The 15541-nt window shown below is 43.6% G+C and overlaps 1 protein-coding gene and 1 pseudogene across 6 annotated transcripts in view; one reads left to right on the top strand and one right to left on the bottom strand.

The window, feature by feature from the left end:
• The first annotated feature begins 4796 nt into the window (after positions 1-4796).
• The window catches only part of SLC22A14 (solute carrier family 22 member 14), a 31537-nt gene continuing 20792 nt past the window's right edge, over positions 4797-15541 (top strand). For 4 of the 6 annotated variants that reach the window (XM_049629001.1, XM_049628996.1, XM_049629000.1 and 1 more), the window contains exons 1-2: positions 4797-4947; positions 12109-12221. The gene's annotated coding sequence lies outside the window, so the exon portion shown is untranslated. Of the gene's footprint in view, positions 4948-8365; positions 8512-12108; positions 12222-15541 lie in introns of those variants that run through there. The other 2 variants (XM_049628998.1, XM_049628997.1) reach the window with 2 other exon arrangements.
• Positions 9152-10252, bottom strand: LOC125921671 (small integral membrane protein 19-like; annotated as a pseudogene).

Genomic DNA, 15541 nt, shown 5'->3' with positions numbered 1-15541 from the left:
CCGACAGAATGGGAGAAGGTATTTGCAAACAACATATCAGATAAAGGGTTAGTATCCAAAATCTAGAAAGAACTTATCAAACTCGACACCCAAAAAACAAATAATCCAGTGAAGAAATGGGCAAAAGACATGAATAGACACTTCTCCAAAGAAGACATCCAGATGGCCAACTGACACATGAAAAAATGCTCAACATCACTCATTATCAGGGAAATACAAATCAAAACCACGATGAGATACCACCTCACACCTGTCAGAATGGCTCACATCAACAACTCAGGCAACAACAGATGTTGGCGAGGATGCGGAGAAAGAGGATGTCTTTTGCACTGCTGGTGAGAATGCAAACTGGTGCAGCCAGTCTGGAAAACAGTGTGGAGGTTCCTCAAAAAACTAAAAATAGAACTACCCTACAACCTAGGAATTGCACTACCAGGCATTTGTCCAAGGGATCCAGGTGTGCTGTTTCGAAGGGACACATGCACCCCAATGTTTATAGCAGCACTATCAACAATAGCCAAAGTATGGAAAGAGCCCAAGTGTCCATCGATGGATGAATGGATAAAGAAGATGTGGTATATATATATATATATATATATATATATATATATATATATATACATATATATATGTATATATATATACAATGGAGTATTCCTCAGCAATCGAAAAGAATGAAATCTTGCCATTTGCAACTACATGGATGGAACTGGAGGGTATTATGCTAAGTGAAATTAGCCAATCACAGAAAGACAAATATCATATGACTTCACTCATATGAGGACTTTAAGATACAAAACAGATGAACACAAGCGAAGGGAAGCAAAAATAATATAAAAACAAGGAGGGGGACAAAACATAAGAGACTCTTAAATATGGAGAACAAACAGAGGGTTAACTAGAGGGGTTGTGGGGGGTTGTGGGGATGGGCTAAATGGGTCAGGGGCATTAAGGAATCTACCCCTGAAATCATTGTTGCATTATATGCTAACTAACCTAGATGTAAATTTAAAAAATAAATTAAATAAAAATGAAGAAAAAAAAGGGAAATGTCTTTTAGCAGTTGCTGACAGGAGCTCAGCTGCTGAGCCCCTAGGACCTCAGAGGACCTGATCTTGGCTCTACCCTGAGAAGCTTGACAGAAAGGGGGCTTGATGATACCAGGAAGTTTCCAGCACAGGCTGGACTGTGGTGGTTCTCCATAGACTGTGTTGATCAGAGAAAAGCCCAGACTGGGGAGACACCCTAGCAGTGCAGCCTTGACGGTCAGCTGGGGCACAGGGCTGAGCTCTCAGGCCTTGGTGACGGGAGCCTGGTACTTAGGCTCCCCATTTTCAAGTGGATGGTTTTTTTTTTTTTTTTAACGTTTATTTTATTTTTGAGACAGAGAGAGACAAAGCATGAATGGGGGAGGGTCAGAGAGAGAGGGAGACACAGAATCGGAAACAGGCTCCAGGCTCTGAGCCGTCAGCACGGAGCCCGACGCGGGGCTCGAACTCACCGACCGCGAGATCATGACCTGGGCCGAAGTCGGCCGCTTAACCGACTGAGCCACCCAGGCGCCCCTCAAGTGGATGGTTTCATAGGTCCCTTTACTCGAATCCTCAAGGATTCTAATCTTGGGTGTGAAAGACAAAGGTCTCTGGCAGTGGGCCCCCAAGTCCAAGGAGATAGAAAAGGAGTGCCAACCCCTTCCGCACCCCCCTCCCCCACACCCCTAGGTCTCAGGGCTGAGTCCTGGAGCCCGGGCCTGACTCACGCACCCCGGGCTCGCCTCACTCACTGACCCGCTCACCTACTGCTCTGCCTTCGGGAGCATGCTGGACCCACAGGTGCACAACTCATCTGCAGCCATGAAACCGCTCCCCAGCGCCTCAGGGGAATGCTCTGGATGAATCTGGATGAATCTGGAGGTCCCCGTGGGGTTAAACCGGGCAGCTGACCCAGCATGCAGGACGTGGAAGGCCCCCTAAGGATGGTCATCCATGGAGAGAAGGAAGTGCAGGCCAGAGGAGGCACAGGCAGCCAGGGGGGTGCAGAAGCACTTTGGGGTGAAGACGGAACGAGTTCTGGAAGTTTGAGAAGCCGCACGCGGGCCACATTTTTTTTTTTTTTAAATATTTTATTTGTTTTTGAGAGACAGAGAATGAGCCAGGAAGGGGCAGAGAGAGGGAGACAGAGGATCCAAAGTGGGCTCCGTGCTGACAGCAGAGATCGGGCCACGAGTTTAATTTTGAACTTTGTTCTGAGAACAATGAAAGCTACTGGTTGTCTTTTTCTCTCCAAGCAAGGGAGGTGGCCCCGCAAGATGGGTATGATAAAACTCACGCTGTATCTGAAGCATGGGTTGGAACAGGGCAAAAGCAGGAGCAGAGAAACAAGGCAGGGCGTCCTTACGACAATGAAATCCATGGCAAACATTACCGCCTCACCTGACCTGATGATTAAACGGGGTGATACCGGTGGAACTGGAGGGAGGAAGAGGCGAACAGCTGATCGGTGCCCCATTGGCCCGCGCCCTGGGTGCACAGCTCAGCTTCTCTGGGCCCGCCCTCCTCAGAGAGACTTCTGAGACTGAGACCTCTGTACTTTGTTCTTGTGTCGCCACATCAATGTCCAAAGCCTAGGGCACCCCACTCTTCTCCAGCCAACTCCTCTACTCCCACACTGTTCCCCCTGACCTGGCTCCCTCCCTGTGCTCTCAACCTCGCTCTCCGGAACTACTGCCCGTGTCCCCAGCCCTTCTTAGAAGGACACCAGTGTCCCACCTCTGCCTCTGGGCACCCTGGGCTCTCACAGCTGGGGGCCAAGGTAAGCCCCTCCCCCTCCCTCCTCCTCCTCCTCCTCTCTCCTCACTGCTGCTGCTCTGCTCTTGCAGAAACCTTTTACTGACTTCCGGCTAACACAGCCTCACTCACCGAAAACCACCTGCTTCACCACCGTCCCTTCCACCCAGGCTCCTGCTGTCATCCTGCAAAACTACACGCCCACCACCAAAATCTCAACAATTCCTAGCGTAGAAGTCAGTAAATGAAGGCGCCTCTAATTCAGACACCCCCTTCTCTGACCGCAGCCCCATCCTTCCGGCTGGTTTCCTCCATTCTTCCTTCCTGTCTGCCTTGGACTGCCCAGGCTGCAACGAGGTGCCGCAGACTGGTGGCTTAAAAACACAAACTTGTTTTCTCACACTTTCTGAGGCTGGGCGTGAGCAGAGGCGGGTTCTGGTGAGGGCTCTTCCTGGCCTGCAGACAGCCGGCCACCTCCTTGCTGTGCTTTCACATGGCCTTTCCTCGGGGCAAGAACGTGGAGTGGGAAGGAACAGTCTCTCTCTCTCTCTCTCTCTCCTCCTACTTTTTTTTTTTAATATCTATTTTTGAGGGGTGCCTGGGTGGCTCAGTCAGTTGAGTGTCCGACTTCAGCTCAGGACACGATCTCATGGTTTATGAGTTCGAGCCCCACGTCGGGCTCTGTGCTGACAGTGCAGAGACTGGAGCCTGCTTCAGATTCTGTGTCTCCCTCTGTCTCTGCCCCTCCCCTGCTCACTCTTTCTCTCTCTCTGTCTCCCAAAGTAAATAAATATAAAAAACATTTTTTTTAGTATTTATTTTTGAGAGAGCACAAGCACACAAGAGCAGGGTGGGGAGGGGAAAAGGAGAGGGGAGGAAGAGGGAGAGGAGGGGAAAGGCCAGGGGCACAAGATGGCTAGCCAGCCAGATACAGGGCTGGAACTCACGAACCCTGGGACCATGACCTGAGCCACCCAGGTGCCCCTCTCCTCCTTCTTTAATGCCACTAGTCTCATTACAAGGGCCCCACTCTCATGAGCTAATCTAAACTAAATCACCTCCAGAAGCCCCTTCTCCAAATACCATCACACCGAGGGCTAGCTTCAACATATACATTTGGGGGACACAAACATCCAATCCCATAACACCCTCCTTAGCCTCATTGGGCCCCCTGGTCTGCTGACTTTGGTACTTTCTTTCTCTCCGCCTCTGTCCTCTCTTCTAGGACTAGAGGAAAGAAGCCACCACTTTCACGTCTATGGAGAGACACCACTCCTCCCTGTTGCCAAAAGCCTTCTCTTTCCCCCTTCCACTCTGGTTGCGACCAGCTAGCTAGCAACACCATAGCAGCGAACGAGCCCGACTGTTGGCCTTCTCTCTCCCTGAACCCCAGGCTGCCGTCACTGCCGAAGTCACACGCCCAGCAGGCCTATTCTGTGAATTCCTGGCCACCAGCCTCAAGTTTAACAGCGCCCAGCTTTTCCCTGCCAGCTTTTTCTCATCAGCTTATTTTCCAATCTTCACCAGTGGCTGTTTCCACGCTTCGCTCCGTATCGCTCCCTTCCCTCCTACCTCCTTTCTAACATCTGGCTTCCCTCCTTTCAGAGAAAGCAGAAACCATCCTATGGCAGCTCCCTAAACTTCTCTCCACCCCTCCCCCACCCCCCATCTCAAATGAAGCCACTGAGGACCAGGCCTCCGCTCTGTTTACACCTCTGTTCTCAGGTCTGGGAGCAGCTCCTTGGACTCTCCTTCCCATCCACCCACCTTGCCCCATTCTGTCTCTGGGGTCTGCGGTAGCTGTGCCCTGGGGTCGAATACTGCTCCCCACCATTCCTCCCCCCCCTCCCCCAGACCGCCTGGCCCCATTGTGACACTCGTCCCCGGCCGCCAATGGAACCCAAGGATTCTGCTTCCAAGGGTCTGGCCAGCCCTGGATTGTGGTCAGGTGGGTCCTGGCTTTGACTGTGGTCCTGTCTCCGGGGAGGAGGGACGGGGGGGGTGGGGTGGGGGTGGTGGAAGGTGGCAATTATGATGACACCTGGCAATTGTGGGGCTGCGTTCTCAGCACAGATGTGGACAGGAGCCTGCAGGGGCCTGTTCAGCTGTGACGAGTCTGTGGAAGGAACAGGCTGCCCTCACAGGAAGTGTGAGTTCCCAGGTGTGGCATCTGGTCATTTCCTGCCCTCAGATGCAGTGCTGCTCCCGGCTTTACCTCCTTTTTCTGGGTCTCGGTTTCCTCTTTTGTATATTGAGAACCAATTGCCTGGGGCCTGTCCATCTGGCAAGGGAACTGCGGGATCAGTTGAGGGAGCAGGTGCTCCAGAGCCCCGCAGACTGGCAGAGCCCCGTGAGGGGGACACTGAAGGGGACCCCGTGGGGGAAGGCCGGTACAGCTGGCTCCATGCCTGAAAGCCCAGTCTCTGTGACGAGAGCAAAATTCTCTCTGGGAAGCCTCTCTCCACCTCCACTCCCTCCAACCTGACACACAAACACACTGTATTAGTTCCGGATAGCTGCTATAACAAGTTACCACAGACTTAGTGGCTTAACACAAACTTGTTACCTTATAGTTCTGGAGGTCAGAAGTCCAAAATGGGTCATACTGGGCTAAAATCAAGCTGTCAGTAGGGCCCCATTCCTTTCTGGAGGCTCTAGGGGAGAATTCGTTTTCTCAACTTTTCCAGCTTTTCCAGGCTGTCCACATTGCTTGGCTCCTAGTCCCCTTCCATCTTTGAAGCCAGAAATGGTCAAGTCTCAATGGATATAGCTAAAGTTTATTCATTTTCACTGCTGTATTGTATTCCATTGTATAAATATGCTTCCATTTACCCATTCTTCTGTTGATGGGCATTTATGCTCTTTTATTTTTTCTATTTGATGTTGTCATGAACATTTCGGTATTTATTTCCTGGATCATACATAGAAATGTTTCCCCAGAGTATACACCTGGAAGCAGAATTGCTGGGTCATCAAGTATGCAAAGACTCAACTGGATAAGACAATCCCAGATTGTTTTTCAGAGCGGAGCAATGAATAATCCTGCCAGAAATGATGACCCTCTCCAACACTTGGTATCGTCAGATTTCCTAAGTCTTACACTAGTCTCAAACCAGTGTAAATATCTCATTATGGCCCTGAATTGCATTTCCCTCATTATTAAAGAGATTAAACATTTCTTCATATGTTTGTGGGCCACCGGAATTATCTGTTCTTGAAATGCCTATTCATGTCTTTTGCCCATTTTTCTCTTGACTTTTTATTATTGATTTGTAAGGTACTTTATAGATTTTGATTCTAATTATTTCCCCGGCAATATGTGTTTTCAAGTACTTTCTGTCAGTTGTGGCTTGTTTTTTTGTTTTGTTTTGTTTTTCTTTTTTAAGATGTTCTTTCCTTTCTTTTTTTTTCAGAGTACCTTCTATGTATTGGGTTAGTGCTTTTGGATTAGACATTTCTTAGTTAGACAATTATTAATAAGCAATGACTATACATAAAACTTTGTCATTCATTAAGGTTTAACTGGACACATTTGAGTTACTTACAGTAAGACAGTTCTGATAGAAAGGGTTGCGAGGGGGGCGCCTGGGTGGCGCAGTCGGTTAAGCGTCCGACTTCAGCCAGGTCACGATCTCGCGGTCCGTGAGTTCGAGCCCCGCGTCGGGCTCCCGGCCGACGGCTCGGAGCCTGGAGCCCGTTTCCGATTCTGTGTCTCCCTCTCTCTCTGCCCCTCCCCCGTTCATGCTCTGTCTCTCTCTGTCCCAAAAATAAATAAAAAACGTTGAAAAAAAAAAAAAAAAAAAGAAAAGGTTGCGAGGGATGAAGGATTGTACTAGTCCCTGGTTTGAACACATATCAGGAGCTTTTGATACAGTTTCTGGGTGAAAAGAATGCTTTTTATTTTCCTCTTTAAAGTATAATTTACTGTCAAATTGGCTAACATACAGTGTGTGAAGTGTACTGTTGGTTTTGGGGGTAGATTCCCATGGTTCATCGCTTCCATACAATACCCAGTGCTCATCCCGGCAAGTGGCCTCCTCAATGCCCGTCATCCGTCTTCCCCCTCCTCCCCACCCCACGCTCCAGCGACCCTCGGTTTGTTCTCTGTATTTAAGAGTCTTAAGATTTTCGTCTTTAAGTGGTCAGGTTTATCATTTAGCATAGTGTAGCTTGTGTGCCACACATCAGTGACAATAAGTAAACCATTCCTGTTTCTGATTATATTCTCTGCTCCTGGAAGTACACAGCAGTTCCCCTAAGAACAGAGCAAAGTTGAAGATTGTCCCCTGGATGCTCTGCTTTCCCCCAGCCTATAACTATACCTGTTCCAGTCCTTTGGCTAATTTCTCCTTTTATGCATAGGTGACACATCAAACTCATTTGTGAGTTAATAAAGAATTATTTCATTTGGTCAACATTCCACCTTGTACCACAGACATATTTTTGAGTGATATGCTTGAATTTTCAAAGTAATTGCAGTGGCACCCGGGTGGCTCGGTCAGTTGAACATCAACTCTTGATTTTGGCTCAGGTCACCATCCCAGCGTCATGGGATCAAGGCCCATCTTGGGCTCCACACCAAGCGTGTAGCCTGCTTAAGACTTTCGCTCTTCCCCCTCCCTGACTTGCACTCTCTCTCTTATAAAAAAGAAAAAAGTAAATACAATCTCCCTGAATTATTTTATTTGGCCCAAACTTTTCATTTAAAATTTATATTCTTTACCTTACAATTATAAAAGGAAAAGGCAATAATGCTTGAAACATTAACTCTTAACTCTTTCAGTAAAGAATAACTTTGGTTTAAAAACCTATTCTTGAACAGTCACCTGGACAAACTTCCTTGCCACTGTCTACAACCAGCTTTTATTTAAATAAATACTGTTTAAAATGAGGTTAAAAGATTTTAATATACAGTAAAAAATGGTACAGGATATGAGAATCTTCAGGGAAGCTTATTATACTAAAAAAAGCATAAGTAATCAGATAGTCACAGTAAACATTGATAGTCCTATGACAAAAAAACGTTGCCAACATCAATACAGAAGTGCCCATTGATTCAGCAGCATGGCCCCCCAGTATGGCTTAAGGAAGACTCTTCCCATGGAAGAGGGATTAAAAAAAGAAAGAAAGAAAGAAAGAGAACAAACTCTTGGGAACACAATTAAGGGAGGAAAAGTCCAGCCACAGAAAGCTTCCACAATTAGCAGATGGATACTTCACGATGTAGAAAAGATAGTCTAGGGGCACCTGGGTGGCTCAGTCTATTAAGTGTCCTACTTCAGCTCAGGTCATGATCTCATGGTTCATGTGTTCAAGCCCTGCATCGGGCTCTCTGCTGTCAGTGCAGAGCCCATTTTGGATCCCCTGCCCCCTCCCCCACCTCTGCCCCTCCATAGCTCACACGCACTCTCTCTCTCTCTCTCTCAAAAATAAATTTTAAAAAACATTAAAAAAAAAGAAAAGAAAAGATAGTCTACTGTGTAAGTTCTAAAGAAGCAGAGATAGTTAATTCAATTAAAGAGTGGTAATAACAGGTAAGAACACAGATTAATCCATTACCCATGGTACCTTTATCACAGAATATAATCAAAGAGGAAGTTATGCTGATGATGCTTGTTTTTTTAATTCTGCAAAAATGTTCAAGTCAAAGTGGCATGCACTACAGATACTCTCCTCCAGAGCTCTGTTTTTATTCCTGATTGACTGTATCCTGAAGAAGTCAAAGGTAAAATCCCCATCCCTGGTTATATTCTATGTTCCTAGGTATGTGCAGACTCTTTGTGTTGAGGCTTTTTGAAACCATTTTTAAAATGTGTGCAAAAAATGAGTTGGAGATACAATTTTATTTATTTATTTTTATTACTTTTTAAAAATAAGCTCTATGCCCAAGGTGGGGCTTGAACTCACGACCTCAAGATCAAGAGTCACATGCTCTACCTACTCGACCAGCCAGGCACCCCAAAGATGAGATTTTATTTATTTATTTATTTTTTTAACGTTCATTTATTTTTGAGAGAGGGACAGAGTGTGAGTGGGGGAGGGGCAGAGAGAGAGGGAGACAGAATCTGAAGCAGGCTCCAGGCTCTGAGCTGTCAGCACAGAGCCTGACACGGGGCTTGACCTCATGAACTGTGAGATCATGACCTGAGCCGAAGTCGGACACGTGACCGACAGAGCCATCCAGGCACCCCCAAAGATGCAATTTTAGAAAACAAAACAAAACACAAAAAAATTGAAAAGTCACAAGTAAATGATTTTAGCAAGACAGAAGTTTTTTAAAAATGCTATTCATGGTTTAGTAGAATCCGGAGTTTGCTACGACGTTGTTTAATGATAATCGCTTATGTTGCTCCTTTTCTGAGATGTCATTCCAACGAGAGCCGCATAGTGTTAGCTTGGTTTTGTAGCTGCTGATAGTCAGACTGCCTGGAAATGGAATACATTTCCAGTTGCTATCTTAAACGAATTTGGCTTATCGTGTCGTAAAAGTTGGGCTCTGACCAAGTTTCTGCTGTAGGCGGCACACTGAATATTCTCATAATTTCCTTTTATTCCTCTTGACCCGCATTAAGAGCCCAAAGCTGATAAGGACTCTGACCCAGTAAAAGTTGGTGGCTTCATTCTAGGCCTTGTGAAGGCCATAATGGATAGTGCCATTGGCATCCATCACCCCCTAACCTCCAGGCTGGAAGGCAGCAAGTGACTGGACTGCTCCTGGCTCCTTCCCTTAGAGTTGGGCTGATCCCACACTGCAGTGATTTGTCTTCCTAGTCTCCTCCGACCTGGAAAAAAATTAGGGCTCCATCTTTCATGCTTTGACACTTTTGGAAAGTAGTAACTAGCTATTTTGTAGAATGTCCCTAAATTTGTTTGGTGTTTCCTCATGACTGTATTAGCGCTATGCATTTTGGGCGAGAAGTGTTGATGTACCCTTCTTAGTGCATGATATCAGGGGGTACCTGATGTCAACGTGCCCCGTTACTGGGATTTTAACTTCGATCACTTGTTTGAAGTGGTGTCCTCCAAGTTTCTTCTTTATAAAGTCATTATTTTCCCTTTGTAATTGGTAAGTGTCAGGTGGGGAGATACTTTGAAACTCTGCACATACCTATTTCTCCTGTTTTCATCCTGTAGTTTTATACAGCCCTCAATGCTTCTTGCCTGCAACAATTACAACTGTGGTGATTTTCTATTTCCATCATTCCTTCTATATTATTAATGTAAAATCCTACAGTAAGAAAGAACTGTCCCTTTTCTCCTGTTAATTAAACTATTGTATCACCATGGACTCAGGTATATTTAGTCTATGGGTTATAATCTATTACAGTCATTTATTTTTTGCTAACATTGTCCGAGGTTTGGCTACTGGGGACTTCTTCTGGTTGGCTTCTGTGTCCTTTTGATGTGCTCCTGTCATTTCGGGGGTACTTCCTTACTTTCTGGTAGCACAGTGCATACCCCCTCATCTTGCACTTTCCCTGCTCCAGCCCTGGAACCAACCACTTCTCCAAAGAACCTTCATTCTTTTACTTGGAAACCAAGATCTAAGAACTAAGTGTGATCATTGCTACTAGGGTGTTACTGCTCTAGGCCATCTCAATGGGCAAGGCTACAAAATATATATCCAATGTATCTCTTATGTATCAATATGTATCTGAAGTCATGGGTTCATACTGGTGCCTCTGAGTCTAGTCCTACACCATCGGTCTTCATTCTAGTCTTCCTTTGTCCTTGGTTGTAACTCTTTTCTCTAAGAGAAAGCTAGCTCTTCTTATCTATAATATAGTTGCTTATTTGCTGAATTCTGGTATATACATAGTTTCAGAACTGCAAATTCATATCCCTGTGACAAACAAATTCCCGAACTAGAATACATTTTGGTACAATTCTTATCTTCAGCTTTATAATATCATCGACATAAAGTTATGTAGATTAATTCTTTTCTTCTCCATCCCCTTCAATGTGGTTATGATGTTTACAATAGTTAGGTTTGCCATTTGGATTTTTGCCATGTCCTGATTGATTTTGATTAATTATTTATTTAAGGAGGGGTTGTATGTGAAACATGCTATGGTTCTAAGGGTCAGAATTATATTAAAAGCTATACTTAGATTGGTGAGGATACAGAGAAAGGAGAACACTTTTGCACTGCTGGTGGGAATGCAAACTGGTGCAGCCACTCTGGAAAACAGTATGGAGGTTCCTCAAAAAGTTAAGAACAGAACTACCCTACAACCCAGCAATTGCACTCCCATGTATTTATCCAAAGGATACAAAAATGCTGATTCGAAGGGGCACATGCACCCCAATGTTTATAGCAGCACTGTCAACAATAGCCAAGTTATATAAAGAGCCCAAATGTCCATCGACTGATGAATGGATAAAGAAGATGTGGTATATATACACAATGGAATACTGTTCGGCAATGAGAAAGAATGAAATCTTGCCATTTGCAACAACGTGGATGGAACTGGAGGGTATTATGCTAAGTGAAATGAGTCAGTCAGAGAAAGACAGATACCATATATTTTCACTCATACGTGGAATTTAAGAAACAAAACACATGAACGTAGGGGAAGGGAGGGAAAAATAAGAACAGAGAAGAAGGCAAACTATAAGAGACTCTTAAACACAGAGAACAAACTGAGGGTTGCTGGAGAGGTGTTGGGTGGGGGGATGGGCTAAATGGAGGATGGGCATTAAGGAGGGCACTTGTTGGGATGAGCACGGGGTGTTCTATGTAAGTGATAAATCACTAAATCCTACTCCTGCAATCATCAGTACGCTATATGTTAGCTAACTTGGATTTCAATAACATTTTAAACTTTAAAATAAATAAGTACACACATAACTATATAAATATACAAACGGGATACCAGACAGTGACAAGCTCTCTGGAGAAAAATAAGTGGGCAAAGGAAGATGGGGGGAAATGATGTAATGAACATGAGAATGTTTGTAAACTATAAAAACTACAATTATAAGCTGTTATTAATAATGACAATAATGTATCTACTTTCCTTTTGCTAAAAAAAAAGGTATACTTAGAGAAGTGTCCCTCCCCCTCTTCCCTTCAGTCCCATTCACCTGTTTCCATCTGTTCACTCTCATAGATAAACAATCTCATTAGCTTGCGACTTACCTGCCCTGTATTTTTTTTCCCCGCAAATGAGCATACACCTTATATCACCTTATATCTCCGTTTATTATAAAAGGGTAGCATACAATACATATTCGTGAGCACATTGCTTTTTTTGCTTACCAGTATGGCCTGGAAATCATTCCACGAGTTCATAGAAAGTTTCCTCATTCTTTTTTACAGCTGCATAATATTCCACTGGGCAGATACACCATCATTTATTCAACCACTCTCCTACGTATGGACATTGATGTTGTTCCCAATATTTCGTAATACCATCAAAGCTACTCACAAAGGTGAGTAATCTCGCACCTATGTATTTTCTTACCGTCAGAAGTGTATCTGCAGAGTAAATTCCTAGAAGTGGGATTGCCGAGTCAAAAAGGAAGTGCATCTATAGTTCCGTCAAGTGTCAGTGGTCTCTAAGACCACCCCCAGTTCTGTGATTTCCTGCACTCATAGGCCTCAGAAATTGTTATACTCACAGCTAAAATGATTACGGCAAAGAGATACAAAGCAAGGTCAGTAAAGGGGAAAGATGCGTTGGGTGCAGGCTGGGGCAACCAGGCACCGGCTTCCAACAGTACTCTTCCAGCAGAATTACACAAGATGTCCTTACTCCCCTAGCAATGAACAGTGGCAACATAAGTCTTTTCTGCCAGAAAAACTTCCTTGAGCTTGAGAACTGAGGTTTTTACTGAGGGTTGGTCACACAGGCACACAGCACCTTCATGATTGACTGTAGTTACTGAAACTTCATTACTCAATTTCAGCCCTTAGGAAGGAAGGGTATGTTCCCCATAAGGCACAAGACACGTAGGCGGGCTGGTACAAGGTGGTTCAAAGTTCCAAGAGTGTAAAATACTCTTATCAGTTTGTAGCCCAGGACTCAGCTCCCAGAAGCCAGCTGAGGACTAGTCACACACGCAGGTCCTAGAAGAACATGCGAGATTTAAGCAACTCAGCGTGGCTGGGTTGCTGGGTTAATAGTAAGAGTTGCCAAATTATCCTGCAGAAGGCTTGTCCCAGTTTGCATTCCCATCAGCAACGGGAATTTGTTTCCTCACGGCCTCACTGACAAAATGCGTCGTCATAATGTTTAATTTTTGCCAATCTGATAGGTAAAAAATGTTATCTTAGTATTATTGTAATTTGCATTTCTCTAATGTCAAGTGAATTTGAACATTTTCCCATTAAAATGGTATATTTTTACAAATTTAATGGTTTGGGGTTTACAGACACGTAATTAATTGACTTTTTTTAAAAAAATGGTTATTTATTTTGAGAGAGGGAAAGAGGCAGAGAGGGAGAGAGAGAATCCCAGGCAGGCTCCATGCCGTCGGCACAGAGCCCAACCCGGGAATCGGTCTCACGAACCGTGAGATCACGACCTGTGCCCAAACCAAGAGTTGGACTCTTAACTGACTGAGACACCCAGGTGCCCGCCCGTAACTGACTTTTACATATTCACATTATACTCAGCGAGCTTGCTAATTTCTCCTTTTGTTTCTAATTATTTATAGATTCTTTGGGGTTTTATTTTCTTCTTTCTAATCTTTATGCTTTCAATTTCTCTTTATCTGATTGCACTGGCTAGGGCTGTCAGCACTATATTGAATGGGTGATTGTGGACACTTTTGTCTTGCCTTTAATTTTTAAAGGGAATAATTCTAAAGCTTCCCCTTTGGGATATTTTTGGGAAGGAGGGTAGATTCTCTTTATTGGATTAAAAAAAACCCAATTTTTGTCTAGGATTTTTAAAAAATCATGAATTAGCATTGAATTTTATCAAATGCATTTTCTGTGTCTCTAAACATGATCATATGGCTTTTCTCTTTTAATCTATTAAGTATAAGTATTTATGTATTTTCTAATAATAAAACCATCTTTGCATTCCCAGTTTAAGTTGTTTTTTTTTTTTTTTAACATTTATTTATTTTTGAGAGACAGAGGCAGACACAAGCAGGGGAGGGATAGAGAGAGAAGGAGACAAAGAATGCAAAGCAGGCTCCAGGCTCTGAACTGTCAGCACAGACCTCGACGTGGGGCTCAAACCCACGAACCATAAGACCGTGACCTGAGCCAAAGTCAGACGCTTCACTGACTGAGCCACCCAGGCGCCCCTTTGCATTCCTCGTTTGAAAGTCACTTGATCATGGTATATTTTCCCTATTTATACACTATCGAATTTGATTTACTAACGTTGTACTTAGAGTTTTTACATGTATTTTTAGGAATGAAATGGATCTAAAGTTTCCCCTGTTGTACTGTAGTTTTCTAGTTTTGTTACTGAAGTTAGAAGGATCTCTCTACTTAGTTCCTGAAAGAAAAAAAAACCAAAAACTGGAATGATCTGTTTCATAAATGTTTGGTAGACCTCCTGAAAAACATTTTAGGTCTAGTGTTTTCTTTGTGAAAAGATTCTTAACTTCTGCTTTCATTTCTTCCATCATTGTAGAACTTGTAAGCCTTTCTATGTATTCTGGAGTCCATTGGATTCATTTTGTTTTAGGAATTTAATTCATTGAAGTTTCAAATTCATTGACATAAAGTTGATATTAGCATTTGGTTAATATTTTTAATCTTGCTGTACCTTTATATTCCTTTTTCTTTCATATGTAAAAGCCTCTATTGTACTTTCTGTTTTTTAATTTTTATTTAATTGTCTAACTTACTCATCTACTTAAAGAACCAATTTTGGACTTTATTGATTCTCTTATTATATATATGTATATTTTTTAAGTTTATTTATTTACTTTGAGAGAGACAGAGACAGTGTGAGTGGGGGTGGGGCAGAGATAGAAACAGACAGAGAGAGAGAGAGAGAGAGAGAGAGAGATTGAGAGAGAGAGAATCCCAGGCAAGCTCCATGCTGCCAACACGGAGCCCGATGGAGGGCTCGAACCCGCAAAACCGTGAGATCATGACCTGGGCCAAAACCAAGAGTCAGACACTTAACCAACTGAGCCACCCACGTGCCCCATTTCTTGTTATATTCTTTATTTCTATTTATCTCTGTCTTAACTGTATTATCTCCTTCCTTTACTTATTTGGATTTATTCTATTGTTCTCTTTATGAAGGGCATTTTGTTTGTTTTCAGTCTTCTGATTTTCAATAGAAAATCCCACAGAGTACTATCTTTTATACCACCCACAGGTTTTAATATGTTATCACTCATTATGACTCATTTGTAAATGTTTTAAAATTTCCATTATGACGTCTTCTTTGACTTCTGAAGTATTCGCAAGTTTTTAAAATCATATACATATGTTTTTTCAATCATATAAATCATATATATATTTATAAGACTTAAAAAAATATATAGATAAGCACACCTGGGTGACTCAGTTGGTTGAGCGTCCAGCTTCAGCTCAGGTCATGAGCTCGTGGTTCGTAAGTTCGAGCCCCACATCAGCCTCGCTGCTGTCATCCTGTCAGCACCGAGCTTGCTTTAGACCCTCTGTCCACCTTCTCTCTACCCCTCCCCGACTTGCACTCTCTCAAAAATAAATAAACATTTCAAAATATATCTATAGGTATAGATTTAGATATTCCATGTTCATGGATTAGAAGACCCAATATTGTTATTAAGATGTCAGTTCTTTTTTTTTTTTT

Source organism: Panthera uncia, chromosome C2, assembly GCF_023721935.1.
Source record: "Panthera uncia isolate 11264 chromosome C2, Puncia_PCG_1.0, whole genome shotgun sequence".
NCBI classification, from domain to species: domain Eukaryota; kingdom Metazoa; phylum Chordata; class Mammalia; order Carnivora; family Felidae; genus Panthera; species Panthera uncia.
Note: the sequence above shows the minus strand (reverse complement) of the source record. Positions and strands in the feature narration are given on the sequence as shown.